Genomic DNA, 24,056 nt, shown 5'->3' on the forward strand with positions numbered 1-24,056 from the left:
ATGACTCAGGAAGGCTACATACATGACTTTTAGCTGAAGATTTTCTGTCAGAGCTCATACCAAGGAGCAGCCAGAGCCTTCTTTGGGCTAAGAAAGGGCAGGGGGTTTTAACCTTCCCTGTAATAGAGAGTCTGACTCCATTTTTGATGTTTGACTTGCCCCCTCCAGCTTTACTAAGGTATAATTGATATTAAAAACTGTACATAATTAATAAATACAAATAGATGAGTTTGAACATATGTACACACTTGTGTTACTTTCACCACAATCTAGGTAATGTTTATTACCAAACATCACCTCTAAAAGTTTTCTTGGGCCCTTTTAGTGTGTGTGTGTGTGTGTGTGTGTGTGTGCGCGTGTGTGTATGCAAAGTAAGAAAGATGAGATCTATCCTCTCAGTACACAATACCTTCTTGTTATCTATAGGCACTCTGTTCTACAGCAGGTCTCTGGAACATACTCATCTTGTGTAAGTCTAACTTTACACCCACTGAGTAACAACTCCTCATATTCTCCTACCCCCAACCCCCGAAAACCAACATTCTATTGTCTTCTTCTATACTTTGTGACTGTTTTAGGTACCTTATAAGTGAAATCATGCAGTGTTTGTCATTCTGTGACTGGCTTATTTCACTAAGTATAATGTCTTACAGGTGCATCCATGTTATCACAAATAGTAGGATTTCGTCCTTTTTTAAGGCTGAATAATAGTCCGGTGTATGCATATACCACATTTCCTTTATCCATTTACCTGTTGATGGACACTTGGGTTGTCTCCATATTTTGGTTATTGTGGAAAATGCTGCGATGAACACAGGAGTGCAGATATCTATTCAAGGTCCTGATACCAATGCTTTTGGATATATACCCAGAAGTGAGATTGCTAAATCATTTGACACACTCATTCAGGACCTACAGATCCTCACAAAGGAGCTCACAAAGAGGTGGACCATTGCCCCACACACATTACAAGACCCTTCCACTTTGGTTAAGTTTCTAAAAATTATTTGGGGAGTCAAGGGTAGCTCCATCCTTGGCACTATCAAGAAACAACTATTTACCCTTTCAGTACTCATGACATTAAAACAAGCCCAGAATCTTTTAGGCCTTTTGGGGTTCTAGAAGTGATGTATAATGTCTTTACACATTTTACTTAAGCCCATTTCTGCTGTTACTCACAAATCAGCCCACCTTGAATGTGGCCTCTTACAAGAAACTGCTCTAGAGTCTGTCCAAATTGCGATACAACAGGCAATCCTATTAGTGCCCCCAGACTCTCCTTCACTGTAGACACTTTAGCAAACTTCCCTAAGACCTCTAAGAGTCTCTGGACCTTCCATGCAGCCAAAAGTTGCCTACGAATTTCTGATGCAAATTATCCTCCACTGGCCCCATTCTATACACCATTAGAGCAACATAGAGCAATTGCTGGTTGCATCCCCAGGCTCTCCTGGAACTAGAGACTCTCACAGGCCCCAGGCCCATAACTCTTCACACCTAGCTATTCATCAGTTCTTATGTCATGTAAACAGCACCTGCATGTTTGGCATGGCTGCCAAAGCCTCTTTTCTAAAATAAAACTCTTTATAAATCTTTGAGCACAGAGTCTGGTCCAAACAATATTCAATAAAGCTATTACTGTTATTATTACTTGACAAAGACCATAGATATAACCGGTGTTCCCAATTCCCCAGCCAGTGCCCTTTCTTCTCCACCAAGCACCCCTCTCAGGGGCTCCTCCCCAGAGACCAGGGGACAGCATCAGATGGAGGGTTCAAATCCAGGGAGCCGTGCATCTGCATATCCTGTTGCACAGGAAGGAGTTGCGGTGCCGTCAGAACCTTTATGTTCAACAAGTTACTGACTTCAAGAAGACATTCGTTGTATTGTGTTGAGAGCAGCTGACCTTCCCAGCCACTGTCAGGTACCAGCTACCTGAGCATATGGGTGCAGCTGTGGGGAGAGTGGCAGAGAGAAGACGGGAAGGATATTCTATATGTTTCTGTAGTTCTTGTGTAGAAAAAAATTAAATATTTAATGTAACATAAATACAAATATAAATATTGGCTCCCAAGACTTCTCACTCTAATCCCCACAACTGTGAACATGATCGATTTTACTTCTTGATTAGATTACGTAGCTTTAAGGAAGGGAGATGATTGGGAGGGCCTAACCTTATCACATGAGCCCTTCAAAAACAAGAGTTTTCTCCAGAGGGTGGAAAAAGAGGAACAGAGAGCTCAAAAGCATGAGAGGTTTTTCATTTTCTCCAATGGAGGGGTCCCTGGGGAAGGACTTGAGCATGACCTCTAGGAGCTGAACGTCATCTCTGGCTAACACGTAGCAAGACCTATAACCACAAGGAACTGAATTCTTCCAACAGTAAGAATGAGCTTAGAGAAGGACCCGAAGCTCCAGATGAGAATGCTGTCTGCTGAAACATTGATTTCAGCTTTGGGAGAACTTGCCGAGATGTGTCAAGCTTCTCACCTACAGAACTGAGAGATAACAGATGGGGGGGGTGGCTATTTTAATTCACACAGTTTGTGGTAATTTGTTAGGAAACCACTACATGTTTAAGTAAATAACACTTTTTAATGAAAAAATAGCTATTTTCCAAAACAAAAAAATTTGGTGTCCTAAACATGCTTTATGAGATATATGATTTATAAGTATTTCTCCAATTTTGTGGCAGCCTGATGGCAGATTTCTGTTCTAAGGTGGAAGCTCATTTCTTCCTTAAATCCTAGATCTGAAGGGGGTCCAGAACCCCACTATAGCTATTTGGGCAGTTTTTTCAGAAAGGCTGAATAACAGAGTGGATTCAGAATTCTGTGTACAGAGCAATTGTTATTCCTCAAAGGCAGGAAGGAAAGGGAGGCACCCTTCCATTTGCCAGCCTTCTGAGAAGATTGCTGCTGGGAAGAGAGTCTTTTGGAAGACAGGGTGGGAATCAGAGTGACTGAGATGAAACATGGTGGGTGCGATAGTGAGGGATTGTCTCAGCTGTCCACTGTGGCTCAGCTTCCTAGGCCCTGGCAGCTTAAACAGCCTTCCGGATGGTCAGGACCCTGTATCCTGGCTCCACTCAGTTGCCATGCATTCCCAGGGATCCTGAACCACTTACCCTGCAGGAGGCAAATGCAGCCCAGAAGCTGGGAGGCCCAGCAGAGGCCTAAGCCCCTGAGCAGGGGCCTCATGTCTGGCTACCTGCTCAGCTGCAGATGACACAGAGAAGAAAAATGCTATCCAGACAGGCCTGGAAATAAGGAAACTGTGACCACATTTGCTGATCATTGGCTAAGAGGTTAGTTCTGGAGAAATGACCCTGGCAGAGAGCCAGGCTGACAGGCCAAAACAAAACCAAAACTCTTTCCAAAGCATGTCAAGGCTCTTTGTCACTTCTGGTAACAGAGACTTCCTCTGCCTTCCTGAACATTCTGAGCTGTTTGCCCTTCTGTGTCTCTGCGTGCTATTTTCCTGCCAAGAGCACATTCTTCAAACTGTTTCCTACTAGCAAACTTGTGGTGACCTGTCAACTGCCTTCACATTTTTTACTTCTGAAAACTTCTCTGAGTGTTCAGGCCAATGGAGGTTGCTTCTACGCTCACAACTGCAATTTCCTTTTTCTAATAGGGTCGTTTGAGTTTCTCCCTGAAAACTGTCAGCCCCTTGAGGGTCGGAATTGAACTTTATCATCTCTGTGTTCCACTATCTTCTTTGCTGAATCATAATAAGCACTGAGCTCCCAGCACCACAGTAGGCACTCAATAATAATTATAGACTAAATGAACAAACAGCATCACTTTAGGACCCGCCTGGCATCGCGTTGGGCAGTCCCCACTCTGTGTTTTCACACACATCATCCACCCACGCTTTGCCGCTTTCCTGGATCAACAGCTCTGCCCCAAATAGCTTTGCTCGTCGATGCCAGCCTGTGGTCAGGCACAGAAGTCGTGCTTGTATAGCAAGGCTGGGCTAGGCCTTCCTGGATATACTGGTTGTCTCCTCTTCCTACCCTCTTCAGTGACTCAAATTTCCTTTCTCATTTTCAATAAATGTCAACTGTCAGTTGCCTAACTAAGAAGCTGCGGGCAAAGAACAAAGCTCTGAGTGAAAAGTGTCAACTCCCCACATCCCCAATGCAAATATTGGTATTTACCTTGTCCTGGGAACCAGTATTCAAGGCCTTATAGCCTGCAGGTTTGACTTCACTCCCACACACTCAAGAAAGTCAGGTCACTGCATACAAAACCATATTACGGATGTGAAACATGAGTCCTAGAGGGATTATGTGACCTATAAAAGGTCACGCAGCTAATTAAGGGACAGAGTCTGGACTCATGAAATGAACTCAGGAATTATCCCCCAACATCACAGCCCCTCTCCCAACCCACTGTGTGGCCTCAAGCAAGTCACCTGCAGTCCGGTCTCTTCTCTCCCCAGAACTGCTCTGAAGCACCCCAGGCAAGAGAATATCCAGCATTGGCTTCATTTCCCCTCTGCTCCACATAGTAATGAGGAAATAACTTGCAAAGGCAATCTGTGCAGCCTGTGGTCAGACACTCTTCTTACGGGGAGTCAAAATCTAAGCAGTTCATCCCCTGGTCTCCTGCATGGTAACGGAGAGCAAGTCCCATCTGCCACCACTCCCTCTCATGTCCCTATACCTCTCCTGAAAGGACTCCTTCTTTGGGAATTATTTGATTATGAAAATGATTTCCGTGCGGGAAAGTGAGGAAGAGGGGCCTGGAGAGGGGAACCAGTAATGCAGCTGGAGGCCAGGGACATTGGGAAGGAGTCAGCCAATACACGTTCAAGGCCGACTTATTATATGCCAAGGACTTTTTAAAGAAGTCTCATCTTAATGTCCCATCCATCCTGTGTGAAGGCATAACATATAAACAAGCACATGTGTACCAACCACAGAACTTTTGGTAAGAGTTTGCTACACACAATGGTCTTATGCCGATAATATTTGTGGAATTAAAGGAAAGCAGACTTTGATCTGCAGCAGCAGATCATGCATGTGTGTAGGGAGTGGGATGAGTGGGGGCAGGTGCCATATAGGAGAGAAATATAGAGTTCAGTGAGATGGGGAGTTCAGGAAGAACAAGAGATCTGAGCTGTAAGCCCCTGGGAATTCACAGAAATTGTAGGAGAGTCTCTGGATCTCTATAGCACTTGGGATGCAATGATACCTATTTTATTTGACCATTTCCCCTACCCCCCACCCCCATCTCTGGCCACCTCCAATGTTTTTTCTCTTTCTACGAGTTGTTGTTTTTTTTTAGATTCCACATATGAGTGAAATCCTACAATATTTGTCTTTGTCTGACTTATTTCGCTTAGTATAAGCCCTCATGTTTCATCCATATTGTTCCAAATGACAGGATTTCCTCCTTTTTTTATGGCTGCATATATTTCATTGTGATATAAATATATATCACATCTTTATCCATTCATCTGTCAATGGACACTTAGGTTGTTTCCACATCTTGGCTATTGTAAGTAATGCTGCAGTAAGGATGGGGGTGCAGATATCTCTTTGAAATGATTATTTCATTTCCTTAGGATATATACCCAGAAGTGGACTTGATGAATAATATGGTAGTTCTATTTTTAATTTTTGGAGAAACCTCTTTTCTGTTTTTCATAGTGGCTGCACCAATTTACATTCCCACCAACAGTGCACAAAGGTTATCTTTTCTCCACATCTACACCAGCACTTATCTCTTGTCTTTTGATAACAGCCATTCCAACAAGTGTGAGGTGATATCTCATTCTGGTTTTGATTTGAATTTCCCTGATGATTAGTGATTTGAGCAACTTTTCATGTACCTATTAGTCATTTGAATATCTTCTTTGGAAAAATATCTATTCAGGTCCTTTGCACATTTTTTTTTTTTTTTTTTTTTTTTTTTTGCAGTACGCGGGCCTCTCACTCTTGTGGCCTCTCCCGTTGTGGAGCAACAGGCTCCGGACGCGCAGGCTCAGCGGCCATGGCTCACCGGCCCAGCGGCTCCGCAGCATGTGGGATCTTCCCGGACCGGGGCACGAACCCGAGTCCCCTGCATTGGCAGGCGGACTCTCAACCACTGCGCCACCAGGGAAGCCCCCTTTGCACATTTTCAAATTGTATTATTTGTGTATTTTTGCTATTGAGTTGTATGAGTTCCTTGTATATATTTTGGATATTAACCCCTTATCTGATATATGATTTGCAAATATTCTCTCCCATTCCATAGTTTGCCTATTCATTTTATTGATCATTTCTTTTGCTGAGCAGAAGCTTTTTAGTTTAATGTCACAGTCAGTATGTCTTATGTTATATAATAAGGGGATACGAGATGGAAGAAAACAAAGATATTGGAGATATTATATATGTAATATAAATATATACACACACACACACTACACACACATACACACAACACACACAAATGCACTCATAACAAAATGAGAAAAAAATACTCTTGACAATTACAGTCTTTGCTTCTCGTTTCTGTAACTGGTATATGGTCATAGCTGGTATTTATAACTACTTCCTTCAATAACCCATTTTGTTTTTCCTTTGCTTACAGCATGGTAGTTTGGTGGCCCATTGTTAAGTGTCCGTCTTTACCAAGGCCTAGTAGTGGGTCAAATGCTGTTTCTCCGAAGGAGAGTAATTATCCCCAATGACAGGGCTGTGCTCCAAAATCCTAAGAACCTTCACTGTGATTCACATATAGGGAGCTTCCAAGTCTCCAGTCAGCATCACTATTTGCCACTAACACTTCAGGCACCACTGGATCTGTTGGATCACATGATTCAAGCAGCAAAGAAGCTTGTGCAGCAGCCTGGACCTATCGCACAGCCTTCCCTTGCTCTGGGCCCTACTCAAAACTCATAGCTTTTTGGGTCATCTGGTAAATGGGCTAGAGTAACATACCCAGATCAGGAACATGCTATTTCGAAAATCCAAAGAGACCCCCCCCCCCCAGGCATTATGCCTAGGTTTTTTGGGTTTTTGGCTTTGGTTGTAGGAGGGAGCAGATGCAGCAACATATCATCCACCTTAGAAAGGATATTTCACCATGCCCCACACCATCAAACCCCTAGAGATTTCACTGAGGTAGAAGGTCCCTGAATTTTTGTTGGATTTATTTCCCACCCTCTAACATACATATGTCTTAACCAGTAAGTCTAGAATAGTTGCAACTACTCGCTCAGTAGGTCCAATCAGCACAATGTCATCAATATAATGAATCAACGTGGTATCTTGTAGACAGAAAAAGTGACCAAGGTCCCTGCAAATTAAGTTATGGCATACAGGTGAGAGTTGGCATACCCCTCAAATAGGACAATGAAAGTGTATTACTGGTCTTGCCAGCTGAAAGAAAACTGCTTCCAGTGATCTTTCTTAAAAGGGATGGAGAAACAAGGATTTGCCAGATCACTAGCAGGGGATGAGTTAATCTGCTCAAGCAATGAAACCACATCTGGTACACCAGCTGCAATTCGAGTCACCACCTGGCTAAGCTTACTGTCCACTGTAAGCAAGCCTAACTCTGAGAATCCACTGTCATTCTCCAAGACCCATCTGTCTTCTGCACAGGTCAAATAGGTGAGTTGACTGGGAATGGGAATCACCACCCCGGCATCTTTCAAGTTCTTGGCACTGATCTATGTAGTTCCTCTGTGAAAGCAGAATTACTCATGGTTTACTATTTTTTTAGGTAGAAGTGGTTCTAGTGGCTTTCACTTTGCCTTTCCTATCAGAATAGCTCTCACTTCACAAGTCAGGAAACCAATGCGGGGATTCTGCCAGTTTCTGAGTATGTCTATTCCAATTATACATTCCTATTATAAATGTATATATTTATTTACTTACCTACTTAAAGCAAAGTAAATATATATATTTACTTTAAGGAATTGGCTCCTGTGATTGTGGAAGATGGGTGCATCCAAAAGCTCATGGGGTAGGCCAGAGGTCTGAAGACTCAGGGAAGACTTGCAGCTTGAGTCCAAAAGCAGTCTGTTGGAAGAATTTCTTCTTGCTGAGGGGAAGTCAGTCCTTGTTCTAGTAAGACTTTCAACTGAGTAGAAGAGGCCCATCCACATTATAAAGGGTAATAAGCTTTACTCAAACTCCACAGATTTAAATGTTAATCTTATCCAAAAAATACCTTCACAGAGACATCAGGAATAATGTTTGACCAAATAGTTGGGTGCCGTGGCCCAGCCAATTTGACATATAAAATTAACCATCACCATCAGTATGGAAATAGAAGATGTGAGCAATACTCTAAACAGAAGCACATAGACTACTTTACCCAACAACAACAGGATATGCTTATTCCCAAGTGTGCATGGACCATTCTCCAGGACCTTGTATTAGGCCACAAAATAAGTCTCAATAAATTTAAGTAGCATAAAATCATATGAAGCATCTTCTCTGACCACCATTGGATGAAGCTAGAAATCAATAACAGAAGGAAGACTAGAAACTTCACCAATTTGTGGAATTTAAATAACACACAATAAAACAACCTGTGGGTCAGAGGTGAACTCACAGGGAAATCAGAAAAGAATATGAGAGGCTTTCAGCCTAAGATGGCTGTGTAGGAAGACCCTGAACTCACCTCCTCTCATAGACACATTGGATCTACACACATATAGAACAACTCCTCCTAAAGAACTAAGGGCTGCTTGAACAGCTTCTGTACAACAAATGATAGAGGGACCACCTAACAGTGGGTAGGAAATATGAAGACGTGTTGCAGACAGGAACCCCACCCATGATGTGGCAAACTGCAGTAGGGAGGGATATCACTGAGGACTCCATGCACAGACTAGCCCAACCTGGGGGGCACAATGATAAAACAGTGGTTTAAAAGTCACCTAGACTATACATTAAGGAAATCCATTTACTAACTGTAGCAAATCTTCCAAATGAGTGGGTCACTGCTGTAATTTTCTCCAGAGTTGGAGGCATGAGAGAGTGCCATTTTTGCATTTCCCTTCCCCTTGATAGCACAGGTGGGAACATGGTCTAGGCACTCTAGCTGGCCTGCCAAGGCCACCCCAGCACACCCCAGACACTTGGCCCCCACCATGTACAACTTCCCCCAAAGTTGGCCCAGCACCATGTACTCTGGGTTCCCCCATCTGTGTCTGCCGCAACATCAGCCATCCTTCCAAGGTGGCCCCAGTGTAGTGTTCCCCAAGACCATCCCCTCCCCTCAGGCCTTCACCTGTTCCAGCTCTAGCAGTTCCACTGGGATGGCCCCAGCTCAGTGCACCCTGGGATCTCTGGCCTGTGCTCACTCCTGTTACAGCCATCCTGGTGTGGTACACTCTGGGACCCCACCCCCTGATCCATGCCTGCTCCAATTCCAGCCATCCTGCAAGGACAGTACTGGCATGGCACACCTAAAGAACCACCCAGCCTGTGCCCCCTCCAGCCCCAGTCATCCTGCCAGGACAACCCCAATGTGGTACAACCCAGGATATTCCTGCTGGTACCCACTCCAGCTCCAGGCAGCCTGCCAAAGCCTCCAAGCACACACAGTCTACACATGCGACATGCCTTCAAGACCGTCACATGGGACAGTCTACACATGGGACATGTGTACTGTACATGTAGACTACACAGTCTACACATGGGACATGCCTTCAAGACCAGGATAGGTAGCTGCTTGGCCTAATTCATAGACACAAACACAGAAGTCATACTATGTGAAGAGAAAGAAAAATATGTTTTAAATGAAAAAACAAGATAAAACCCCAGGGAAAAAGCCCTAATACAATAGAGATGAGTAATTTACCTAATGAAGAGTTTCAAAATAATGGTTGTAAAGAGGCTAACTGAACTTAGTAGAAGAATGTAGGAATACAGTAGAACTTCACAGAGAGTTAGAAAACATAAGAAAAAAACAATCAGAGCTGAAGAATGCAATAACTGAAATGAAAAATACACTAGAGGCAATCAAAAACAGAAGAATGGATGAGTGATCTGGAAGACAGAGTAGTAGGAATGACCTAATCAAACAGCAAGAAAAAAAAATAATTTTTAAAAATGAAGATAGTTTAAGGGACTTCTGGGATAATATCAAGTATACTAACATTTGTATTACAGGGGTTCCAGAAGGAGAAGAGAGAGAGAAAGGGACAGAAAAATTATTTGAAGAAATAATGGCTAAAAACTTCCCTAACCTGGGGAAGGAAACACATATCCAGGTCTAGGAATCACAGTGAATTTCAAACAAGATGAACTCAAAGAGATCCACAGCAAGACATATCATAATTAAAATGAAAAATGTGAAAGATAAAGAAAGAATTTTAAAGGCTGTAAGAGAAAAACAACTAGTCGCATACAAGCGGACACCCCCCCATAAGACAATCAGATGATTTTCAGTAGAAACTTTGTAGGCCAGAAGGGAGTGGAATGATATATTTAAAGTGCTGAAAGGAAAACAACAACAACTTGCAACCAGGAATACTTTGCTTGGCAAGGTTATCAATCAGAATTGAAGGAGAGATAAACAGTTTCTCAGACAAGCAAAAACTAAAGGAGTTTGTCACCACTAAACTGGCCTTAAAGAAATGTTAAAGGGTCTTCTTTAAGCAGAAAAGAAAAGGCCATAACTAGAAATAAGAAAATATATAAAAGAAGAAAATCTCACTGGTAAAGGCAAATATGTAGTAAAGACAGCAGATCAGCCACTTAAAAACTCGTATGAAAGTTAAAAGACAAAAGTACTAAAATCAACTGTAACTTCAAGAAGTATTTAATATGTTTACACAAAATTAAAACATGTAAAATATGCCATCAAAGACATAAAATGTGGAGGAAGAAGAGGAAAAATGTAGTGCTTTTAGAATGCATCTGAACTTAAGTGACTATCAGCTTTAAATAAACTGATATATATATATATATATATATATATATATATGTATGTATGAACCTTATTGTAACCACAAACCAAAACCTACAGAAGATACAAAAAAATAAAGAGAAAGAAGCCCAAACATAACACTAAAAAAAAATCATCAAACCAGAAGGGAAGAACCAAGAGAAGAAAGGAACAGAGAAGACCAGCTAAACAACCAGAAAACAAGGAACAAAATGTCAATAATTATATACTTATCAATAATCATTTTTAATGTAAATGGACTAAATGCACCAATCAAAAGACATAGGGTGGCTGAATGGATTAAAGAAAAGACAGCAACAACAGAAAAACAAGACCTATCTATATGCTGCCTACAAGAGACAAATGAAAATGAAAAGAAAGCTGGGTTAGCAATACTTGTATCAGACAAAATAGACGTTTAAAAAAAGACTGTAGCAAAAGATAAAGGAAGGCATTCCTCTAAGATCAGAAACAAGACAAGGATACTCAATCTAGCCACTTTTATTCAACATAGGATTTGAAGTCCTAGCCATGACAATCATAAAAGGAAATTTAAAAATCCAAATTGGAAGGAAATAAATAAAATGTCATTATTTGTAGATTACATGATACTATATATAAGAAACCCTAAAGACTACACCAAAAAGTATTAGAACTAATAAATGAATTCAGTAAAGCTGCAGTATAAAAAGTTCATATACAGACATCTATTGCATTTCTATACAATAATAACAAACTATCAGAAAGAGAAATTAGAAAGCAATCCCATTTGAAATTACATCAAAAAGAATAAAATACCTAAGAATAAATTTAACCAAGGAAGGAAAAGACCTATACACTGAAAACTATAGGACACTTATGAAATAAATTGACAATGAACAAATAAATGGAAAGAGAATTCTGTTCTCATGGATTGCAAGAATCAATATTGTTAAAATGTCCATACTACCCAAAATAATCTACAGATTCATTGCAATCTCAACTGAAATTCCAATGGTAATTTTCAAAGAAATAGAACAAATAATCCTAAAATTTTTATGGAAATCACACACATGCACACACACACACACAAAACAGATATCCAAGGGCAATTTTGAGAAAGAAGAACAAAGCTGGAGACATCACACTCTCTGATTTCAAACAATACTACCATGCTATAGCAATCAAAACAATATGGTACTGGCATAAAAACAGACACATAGATCAATGGAACAGAATAGAGCCCAGAAATAAACTCCCATTCATAAAGTCAATTAATCTATAACATAAGAGGCAAGAATATACAATGTGAAAAGAGAGCCTCTTCAGTAAATGATTCTGAAAAAACTGGACAGCTGCATGCAAAAGAATGAAACTAGACCACTTCCTTATACCATCTACAAAAATAAACTCAAAATGGGTAAAACAGTTAAACATAAGACCTGAAACCATGAAATTCCTAGAAGAAAACATAGGCAGTATGCTCTTTAACATTATTCTTAGCAATATTTTTTTGTATCTATCTCCTCAGGCAATAGCAATAAAATAAAAAATAAACAAATGTTACTACATGAAACTAAACAGCTTCTGCACAGTGAAGAAAACTGTCAACAAAGTGAAAAGGCAATCTCCTGAATGAGAAAAAATATTTGCAAATGACGTATTTGATAAGGGATTAATATCCAAAATTTGTAAAGAACTCATACATGTCAATATCAAATAAAAAACCCAAACAATGCAATCAAAAAATGGGAAGGACCCGAACAGAAATTTTTCTGAAGAAGACATATAGAAGGCCAACAGACACATGAGAAGATTTTCAAGTCACTAATCATTAGGGAAAACTAAATCAAAACCCATATGAAATATTGCCTCATTCCTGCCAGAATGACTATTATCAGAAGACAAATAACAAGTGTTGGCAAGTATGTGGGAAAAGGGAACACTTTTGCACTGTTGGTGGGAATGTAAATTGATGCAGTCACTATGGAGAACAGTATGGAATTTCCTCAAAAACGTAAAAATAGAACTACCATATGATCCAACAATTCCACTTCTCTGTATTTAGCTGAAGAATATGAAAACACTAATTTGAAAAGATATGAGCAGTATTGTTGCAGCATTATTTACAATAGCCAAGATATGGAAGCACCTTAAATGTCCATCAATAGATAAATGGATAATGGGAGATGTAGCTTATATATATAATGGAATATTACTCAGCATAAAAAATAAATAAAATCTTGCCATTTGCAACAACATGAATGGACCTAGAGGGTATTATGCTAAGTTAAATAAATCAAACAAAGACAGACAAATACTTTCTGATTTCACTTATATGTGGCATCTAAAAAACAAAACAAATGAACAAACATAACAAAACAGAAACAGACTCATAGATACACAGAACAAACTGGTGGTTGCCAGAGGCAGTGTTGGTGGGGCGATGGATGATATAGGTGAAGGGGATTAAAAGCTACATACTTCCAGTTATAAAATAATTAAATCACAAGTATGTAATATACACCATAGGGAATATAGCGAATAATATTGTAATAACATTGTATGGTGACAGATGATAACTAGGGTTATTGTGGTGATCAGTTCATAATATATAAAATTACTATAATATAATGTATCAAATCACTATGTTGTACACCTGCAACTAATATGATATTTTAAGTCAATTATACTTAAATTAAAAAGAGAAAAGAGGGACTTCCCTGGTGGCACAGTGGTTAAGAATCCGCCTGTCAATGCAGGGGATATGGGTTCAAGCCCTCGTCGGGGAAGATCCCACATGTCACAGAGCAGCTAAACCCGTGTGCCACAAGTACTGAGCCTGCGTCTGCACGCCTAGAGCCCGTGTTCTGCAACGGAGAGTAGCCCCCACTCGCGGCAACTAAAGAAAGCTCGCGCGGAGCAACAAAGACCCAACGCAGCCAAAAATAAAAATATATATTAAAAAAAAAAAAGAGAAAAGAAAACACTTTGAGATGTAGGAAAATGGAAACAGAACTGCCAAAACATGGGATGCAACAAAGGTAGTACCCAGAGGGAAATTTATGGTAGTAAATACCTATATTTAAAAAGAAAAACTGGTCATTTCCAGTTAATGACCTAACTTTACACCTTAAAGAACTAAAAAGAAGTGCAAACAAAACCCAAAATTAACAGATAGAAGGAAATAATACAGATTAGAGCTGAGATAAATGAAATAGATAATAGAAAAACAATGGGAAGAATCAACATAACCAAAATTGGTTTTTTGAAAAAAACTCAACAAAATTGACAAACCATTAGTGAGACTGAAAAAGGAAAATTAGATAGACGACACAAATCATTAATCACAGAAATGAAATTGGGAACATTAATACCAACCTCACAGAAATAACAGGATTGGAAGAGAATATCATGAACAATTATACATCAACAAATTATGTAACATAGGTGAAATGGACAAATTCCTAGAAATACAAATTAACAAAACTGTCTCAAGAAACAACAGAAAATCACAACAAACCTACAGCAAATAAAAAGATTGAGTTACTAACCAAAAAAAACATTCCAACAAAGAAAAGTCCAGGACCAGGTCGTTTCACTGATTAATTCTATCAAACATTTAAAGCGTTAGTATCAATCATTTTTAATTCTTCTAAAATTAGAATTAAAAGTAGGTAAGAGAACACTTCCTAACTCATTCTATGAGTATAATATTACACTGATACCAAAACCAGACAAGGAAACCACAAGAAAAGAAAATTATAGACCAATATATCATATGAATACAGACAAAAACTCATCAACAAAATACCAGCAAACTGAATCTAATAATGTATTAAAAAGATTATAAATAACCAAAGAGAATCTAATGTTAAAATTTTTGATCTCATGTTTAAATAAAAAATTCTTAGTATAATAATGGACACTAGCCATAAGTGCTCCATTTAATCTGGGCTCAAGAAACAGCCCTTGTTCCAATAAGGGAAATGTGGCAGTTGGTCTTACTGAGGAACAGTATTTCAGTCTCCAACGTGGTACCTTCCTAAGAGATTTTCACAGGTAATTCTGGGCAAAACAATGTTTGTGTCACTCCCCTTAAGCATTGGTATGAGAGCTCGCCACTTGGGATCAGCAAGGAGGAAGCTAAATTTTCTGCTAAACAAACAGAAACTGAAACACTTTGGCTGGAATTATTAGCTGCTTCTACATGGCACAGCCATAACATGCTTTCCAGAGTGTGGTTTGCAGACCAAATTTCCACACACTGTGGGGAAGGAGATGATGTCCTTCAGCAGGTGGTCTGAGAACACTGAGTCCCAAGACCCCTCCCCAGAGCAGAGGCAGAGAAAACAGAGGTCCAGGTTGGATTCCCAAGGGGAGGCTTGAAGAGGAACATCTCCTCCCTCCTTGAAGGGCTGAGAAGTGACCACAAGAACTGCCAGGGGTCTTCTCTTTGAAGGTTCCCTAAACAGGCTCAAAAGCTGTCAGTCCCTGTCAGGACACAGGAATAGGACAGAACAGGATGAAGAGACAGAGCAGAGGCCTTGAAGTCCCCACAGGAGAGTCCAGTCTGTGTCGAGGCACCGAATCCCAGAATGTCACAACTGGGAGGGGCCTTTGAGGAGACCTGCCCAGACCCCTCCTTCCACAGAGGAGGAGCCTCCCCAGGGGGTGAACTTGTCCTGGGTCACACAGGGCAGAGCCACACCTGGAGCCAGGGCTCCTGTCTCCCAGCCCAGTGCTTCTCCACTGCAGGAGCCGCCCATCACCTCCCCCACCCTGTCCCTGTCCTCCCCAGGAGCTCCCCTGCCAGCACTGCTCTCTCATCACCAGGATCAGAGCAGTTCCTGGAGGCTCATCCTCCAACTTTCCTCTCCTAGGAAAGGGGAAGCAAGTACTTAGAGAGGTTTAGCAGGACAAGATGTTAAAAAAAAAAAGAACAAAGGATCTGACACCAAGAATTTGCAACAACTAACCACTCCCCTCCCTCACCTTTCCTATAAAATTTTCCTTTGCTGAAAGTTTTCAGGATGTTTGGGGTTTTTAAGGCATGAGCCACCTGTCTCCTTGCATGGCCCTGCAATAAACCTTTCTCTGTTCCAAACTCCATTTTGGTATTGTTTGGCCTCACTGTGCATTGGGCACACGGACTTGCCTTTGGTAACAGAATGATTAAGACAGTACATGGCACATGGCAAGCACTCAATAAGTGTTAGCTATTATTAATTTATGTTATTATCTTTAAATAGCTATCATGCACAACAGCTGATTGCTGGGTGGTGTTAAAGATTGGCTGAGGCTAGATATTGTGAATTTATAATGGCTTTGTCAAGGAAGGTTGATGATTCTGCCAGGCAGTTTGAGTGTGGTACAAAGGTGGGGGCGAGTTGGACCAATATAGGGTTGCCAAGTAGGTGAGACTAAATAGTACTGGAACATATTTGTGTTCTAATTTACTTACTCATTTCCCCCTTGGCCTACCACTATTTGTGTCTTATGATAAATTTGTGCAGAATGTTTTAGCACAGAAATTAGCTGATAGTTAGATAAATCCAGTTCTTCCTCATAATGGTCACTTTCCATTAGTATTATTCTGAGGAGGCTTTAACTCATATTGACAATATACTTGACCATCAATATCAGTATTATAATCTTACCAACAATGTCAGCTGTTATGGATTTAACTGTGTCTTCCCAAAATTCATATGTTGAAGCCACTCCAATGTGACTGTATTTGGAGACAGAGCCTTTAAAGAGGTAATTAAGGTTAAATGAGGTGATAAAGATGGGGCCCTAATCCAATATGACTGGCATCCTTATAAGAAGAGGAAGGGACACTAGTGATGTATGCATGTACAGGAGAAGGACCATGTGAGGACACAGCATGAAGGTGGTCTTCTGAAAGCCAAGAATAGAGGTCTCAGGAGAAACAAAACCTGCCAACACTTTGATCTTGGACTTTCAGCCTCCAATACTGTGAGAAATAAAATTTCTGTTGTTTAAGTGACCCATTCTGTGGTATCTTTTTTGTTGTTGTTGTTGTTGTTGTTTTTGCGGTACGCAGGCCTCTCACCGCTGTGGCCTCTCCTGCTGCGGAGCACAGGTTCTGGACGCGCAGGCTCAGCGGCCATGGCTCACGGGCCCAGCCGCTCCGCGGGATCTTCCCGGACTGGGGCACGAACCCGTGTCTCCTGCATCGGCAGGCGGACTCTCAACCACTGCGCCACCAGGGAAGCCCTGTGGTATCTTTTTATGACTGTCCTAGCAGACTAATAACCAGTGTTACACCATATCTCAGTATAGTGGTATATACAACCTGAAAAATAAGGGCCTACTCCCTGGGGAATATCCTTCTTGTTTGTAGATGGAAAAGTTCTTGTTGGCATTCTGTGCCTCAGAGGGTATAAGAGAACATGCTTAGATTCAGCTCATCTCTGCATTGCTGTAGTAACTCCATATCCACTAGTTTCATGGACCCAGGTGGCCACCTCAAGTAAGTTGCACCAAGATATATACTTGCTGGTTCCAATCACCCTTGCTGGAAAGGGGTTCTTTTGATGTACATGAAAAAAAATATCCTTCCTTAATTCACTCCTTATATTCCCATAGTCATTTCCTTGGGGTCACGTTCCGTAAAGATGTCACATTAGGACCGTTTCCGTTACACTTCTGCTTGATTATATGGCTAGACCAATGGCCACTGCCCATGAGTCAATAAAAATTCAAACATGGGGCAAACAGCATGCAATTCACATTAATCAGCATGAACCATTTTATTTTTACTTTCCTTAATCAAGCTGTAGCCTTTTCAAGCAAGATGTCATTTATTCATTGTGCAGCTGCCTTCCATAAAGTGAAGAAATCTTTATTGGTCAATAGAGAGTTGTTCATAAGCCACTTCCCAAGTGGCCCAAGTGGCTGTAGGATTTAGCAACGCCTAAGGTATTTCCAAAGTTGACTCCTGGGGAAAAGAGCACCCCTGCTCCTGAATTCTCCTTGCACTGCCCCAGTAGCATATTCCTATATAAATCATTTCCATTTTATTATGGAACTCTTCTTGGCACTGTCCTCCAACATTAGAACATTTCTCTGACATCACTCAAGACATTTTGAGTATTTCAGTATAATTTTACATCCTCCAGTCATAAGACTAATCTTAATTAGCGTCCAATAGCAAGTTTGTTGTCTCCCAAATAGTTTCCTCTCAAACTTCTGGTCCAAAATGCCAGCAATCAGCAGTCACTGCTAGGTAGTACCCACTGACTTTTTCCATAAGCCCCCAGTCTTACCTCAATATAGGGCTATTGTACATAAAATACGTCTGTACTATCACCCCAGCTAGATACCGATATAGTGTTAATTAAAGTGCTAATCTCTTTTTGCCAACCAGATATTCTATACTGTTTCAAATTAATGACTTGTGGGCTCAGGCAATCTTATTGCTTCTCAGTTAGCATGTTCTATCAATATTGACTGAATGGTATATTTACACGTCTTCTATTTTACAATATTAATAGGGGAATCATTCCCAGCTCAGACACAATATTCATCCCCATAATACATTCAAGTAAAGGAGATAAAACCTCTTTTCATTAAATCTGTTCAAATATTTCAATTTTCATCCAAACTTTCACCTTCATCTCATCACCTGTTACATCCCTATATCCTCCCAATCTAACTGTAGCCCCTGTTAGGACTTTATCAACAGGTTTTGGAAGACAGTTCATGAGAATTCCAGTCAGAGTCCCAGAAACAGCTCTCCTCTGCTTCCTGACCATTTTACCAATGCCTGTGCACATGCCCATGGGTCTCCTTTGGTCAGTTCTTCTCTTAACTAGACTGTAGGATTATTGCCCCAGGTGATTTGAGGTTAAATTTCTCATTCTCGGGCTTCCCTGGTGGCGCAGTGGTTGAGAGTCCGCCTGCCAATGCAGGGGACACGGGTTTGTGCCCCGGTCTGGGAAAATCCCACATGCCGCGGAGTGGCTGGGCCCGTGAGCCATGGCCGCTGAGCCTGCGCATCCAGAGCCTGTGCTCTGCAACGGGAGAGGCCACAACAGTGAGAGGCCCGCGTACCAAAAAAAAAAAAAAAAAATTCTCATTCTCAACTTTGCCCTCTAGATTTTTAAATTTCTCCAAACTAGAGTGAGTAAAGCAGATTTTTGGAGACCCCTGATTGTTGTGGGACCAGCAGGGGTTCCCATTGGTCCACCTAACTTCCAAGAGAGCTGCATTAAGACATTTTTGACACTATTAATGTCTGCTTTATTTATCTCACTTCTTATAAACCATTTATAGATTTCTACCTCCTAGGATGACTCCCTTGATTCTCCCCTTTCCCATTCCCCAATCTCTTGTAAATCAGTCTAATTCTGTTCATTATCTGTTCTTTTCTCTTAGGTAGCAATCCTGAGGCTAGCAGCTGTGGTTTGAAGTTGTTGGAATTCAAGCTTGGCCCAGCATCAGTATCCACCCTAACATTCTCTATAACTTTTATTTTAGGCATTACAGATAACAATTACCAATGGATTGCGTATCTAGCTTCTTTCTTGTTACTCTGAATTTTCTTATGCATGTAACAAACCAACTCTTCAGGAATTGGATCCATCATTTCTAAATTTAATTGATAACTTCAACCTCTAATAACTGACTGCAACACAGCTGTAATTCCATACTATGGGTGACCTTGAATACATACAGGAATCAAAGATTTCTCATCCTCTGCCTCTTGTTCTTATTTTTCTCAAACCACATGTTTCAGTGAGCAGGGATTGTTGCAGGGAATCCCTCTTCTGATACAAAATGTAAGAGCTGGGCTCACTATAAAGTTAGGAGACACTGTGCACACAAGACCACTTGTTACCGAGTGCAAGCTTGCTCTGCTCGCTACATGACAGGCAAATAAATCAGGACATGAGGGGCTGAGGCAAGGAATAGCAACTTTATTCAGAAAGCCAGCAGACCAAGAAGATGATGGACTAGTGTCCCCCCAAAAACATCTTATTGGGGTCTGGATGCCAGTTTCTTTTATAGAGCAGAGAGGGGGAGGAGGTGAGGAAGTAAAGTAAAAAGGCCATTATCGGGCTTCCCTGGTGGTGCAGTGGTTGAGAGTCCGTCTGCCGATGCAGGGGACACGGGTTCATGCCCCGGTCCGGGAGGATCCCACATGCCGTGGAGCGGCTGGGCCCGTGAGCCGTGGCCGCTGGGCCTGCGCGTCCGGAGCCTGTGCTCCACAACGGGAGAGGCCACAACGGTGAGAGGCTCGCATACCGCAAAAAAAAAAAAAAAAAAAAAAAAAAAAGGCCATTAGCTTTGCCTGGCTTGGCCAGCTTCGGGGAGAAGATGTGGTAATTTCTTCTTTTCTACAGCCATTCACCTGTGGACAGGGTCAGATTGTCTCCCTGTGAGCTGAACAAAGGCACTTTAGTTTAACGTTCAGGCAGAGGGGCAGGGTTCCCTGAGGCAGACAATTTTGTATGATTATAGTAAGAAAAGCAATGAAAAGCAAAGGTTGAAGTCAAAGAAACGATCCAACATGGAGTCAGATTTTGCTCTTCCCTGTTACACACTCACACTTCTGACACTAACTGCAAGTCCAGCCCCCCTCAAGTTTTGATAACTTTGTTAGAAGGACTCACAGAACTGTTTTTTTCCTTAAATTTTTTTTTTTATTTTAAATTGTGGTAATCACAGAACTCCTTTGTTATAAGGACTGTGAAATAAAATCCATATTTTATGGCAAGATAAGAAAAATTTAAACATAAAAAATTTTATCTGCCCTTTGGCTTCCTCTTTTCCCTCTACTATGCGTTGTGTATCTGCATTATGCATTGACCAAACCTCCCCATTGGCAGAAATACCTGCTCAGCCATAAGGAGCAACATTCTCCTAACACCAAGACAACTCCTTAAAAGATGACATTCCTTCTTGATATTGTAAGAGGTCATGATGACCCATCACTTTGTACTTACATATCTGGATTTTGCAAATTATTGACATCATTTAATGTACAGCTCTCTGTCTCAAAAACCTGTGTAACTGTGTTTTGAGCTCTAATGGGCAGAACTGTTCTCAGAGCTTTATGAGAAGCTGTTCCCAGGTTATAATCCTCAATTTGGCTTGAATAAAATTTTCTACACAGGGAACTATTTTCAGTATCTTGTGACAAACCTTAATGGAAAAGAATATGAAAAAGAATGTATACCTATGTATAACTGAATCATTTTGCTGTACAGCAGAAATTAACATAGCATTGTAAATCAATTATACTTTAATAAAATAAAAAAAATTCTATTTCTCTCTTTGATTAAATTTTTTTCATCAGCAGGACTTACAGACTCACTGAAATCTCTTATATTCAAGGTTACAGTTTATTACAGGGAAAGATACAGAGTAAAATTAGCCAAAGGAAAAATACACAGGGCAAAGTTCAGAAAATGTACCACCTCACCATGGAGTCAGGATAGCCTTACCTTCCTGGCATCGATGTGTAAATACGCACAGTACGTCAGCCAGGAAGGCTTGCCTGTGCAGATCCTCAGCGTCAGCAAGAGATGAGCGCTTAGGGTTTTCTCAGACCTTTCACAAACATCAATATGGTACTGGGGATACACACAGCCCTATGAATGCAAGGGCCTTCTAGATTCCAGGGAATACGTCAGAGCTTTCAAAAGCCCCTATGGACATCTCATTCCCCAGTTTTTCCTTTAAAGCTTTTTGATGAGCCTATTGTTTTCTTCAACTATTATCCACTACTGCATATAGCCACAAAGTTAAACACTTGCTTGCAGTTGCTTTCAACAAATACCTCCCTTTAAGTAAAGGGAGAGCACTGAGTTAGGTAAAATACAGGCATCGTTGCAAATGGGGTCTTCCAGGAAGCCACCAGAGAGGCAAACAATGACAGTTCTTTGCACATGAACCTTTAAAAAGAAGTCCAGCCCTGTTCTGCTCTTGCAAGTGGCTGCTAGACTGCTAGCTTCACCATGAATTCAGACTATTCTTCAAAACTACAATGAGGTAAAGAGTAGGGGGTGAGACTGAGGCAAGTTAAAACACCACAAAGTTCTCTGTTCTTATTGAGATTAAGCTGTTTCTCTTGAATAAATTCTCCTTGGGTTGCTGCAAGGTTAATTTTCAGAGTTCTGAAAAAGTACTCTAAAGTTAACAGATTTTCTCATTGCTTTTATGGAGGAGAGAATTTCTGAAGGCTTTTACCCCACCACTTTCTACACTTTACATTTTAGCATACATGTCGAACTATCTTCTTTTTTCTTATTAAAGCTAAAGTTGTTCAGTGTTTATATATTCCCCCCTTAATGACCCATTGAAACCACCCATCATACTATTATTATTTTATGAAATTTTGTTCTAAGTTTTTAAGTTAAAAATGTTTTTAACAGCAAATAGTTGGGTCTAGAGGTTGAGGGAAAGAGGAACTGACATTCAGAGATCAGCCTACTGTCAGCCTGCTCCTATAGCTGTTTGTTCTTCTAACCCAGACCGGGGCTGCTGAGGGCACACGGGTCATGAAAAAGACAGTAACTCAGAGCATCTACTCCAAGTCTTTCCCTTATTCTACCCCTTATCCTCCTGGGTTGCAATTCCCCCCCTGCCCACACACACACACATCAGGAAACAGCCATCCTCTTTCTCCCCAGGCCTCTCACAGTCCTGACTTGAGTTTCTCAGAATCAACACTCTCCTTCCCTTCCTGGGCAAGGTGTAAACTTGGACAAGTTACTTAATCCTATGGACCTCTGAGATGCTTATCAGTAAAGTGTGTGTAATTCTTAGATAATATGGTTAGTCTGAGGCTTCAGTTCAATGTATATTACGGATTAATTAAAATAATGCATGTAAACCCATAGAGAATAGTAAATATTGTCAAACCTGGAGGCCATAGGGCCATGAATACTGGTTCCCAGCCTAAGGTAAATGCCAATATTTGCACTGAGGATGTGGGGAGTTTACACTTTGAACAAGAAATTTATTCTTTGCTCACAGCTTCTTATGTAGGCAATCAACCAGTTGAAGTTTGTGGAAAGTCAGAAAGGAAACTTGACTCATTAAATGGGGTAGAGACAGAATCCAGGAGGAGCCTAATTCAGCCTTTCTGTAAAGCATGACTTCTGTGCCTGACCACAGGTTGCCACTTGTGGTCAGGGCTGCCTCGAGCAGAGCTGTTAACCCGAGGAAGCCGCTAAGAGTAAGAGGTGGATATGAGGTTGGGGAGTGTGAAAACACCAAGGCAGTCATAACCGTAAGGAATGGGGCCTGTCCAACATAGTGCCAGGCAAATCATAGACCAGGGCTCTTTACGCATTTATTCTACAATTATTTACTCAGTCCATACTACAGGTGCTGGAGATGAGATGAAAGACGTTTCTCTAGCATGGTGGGGCTGTCTCCTTAGAACTAACTTGATGGCCAGAGATCAGCTAAGAACTGGCCTTACAGCTCCACCCTGGAAGAATTGTATAAAATGCCCCTAGAACTCAAGCTTTTACTTTTCCCTTGCCTCTGCCCATTCTGATGTTTCCTCTGCAGCAGAACAGGCTGCAAGGGAGTGGGGCCCTACTCAGAAGACCCCCACCTCTGCTGGGCCTCCTTGGCTCTGGGATATAACAGCCTCCTCCTCAGTGAGTGGCCGGGCTCCTGGGAAGGGAGGGAATTGTGTGGAGCTGCGGTGAGGCAAGGAGGGGAGTAGTTGACCACTAGCAGGGCTCCTTAGGTTCAGGTTCTGGTATCCTTGGTGAACAAAAGGAGAAAAACACAGTCTTGTAATCTGTAAATGCGGTAATTGTGTATTTTGTTTAGAGCTCTGGGATGAACAGAAAAAACAAAATGGCCTTTCGGTGGTGACAAGCCTGAGAACCCTGAGCTCAGGCATGGTGGGCTGCATTGAGGGAATCATTTACCAGGGAGGCGAGGCTATTTCTGTTGCATTAGCAGAGAAACCACTAGAATCTGCAGTGTCCCTGTGTCTGTTGGCAAGGAGTGGGGGAAGGGTCCCTGCTATTATGGGCTCCAGACAGTGGAAACAGCAAAAAGAAATGGAGGCTGGATTTGATGCCCTCTGATGTCCTGTGTGACCCAGGACAAGTTCAGAGGGAACTACTGCTGATTGCACAATGTGGTGATAGGTTAAGAAAAATGAACAAAATTTTGTGT

This window comes from Orcinus orca, chromosome 1 (genome assembly GCF_937001465.1).
Source record: "Orcinus orca chromosome 1, mOrcOrc1.1, whole genome shotgun sequence".
Classification (NCBI taxonomy): domain Eukaryota; kingdom Metazoa; phylum Chordata; class Mammalia; order Artiodactyla; family Delphinidae; genus Orcinus; species Orcinus orca.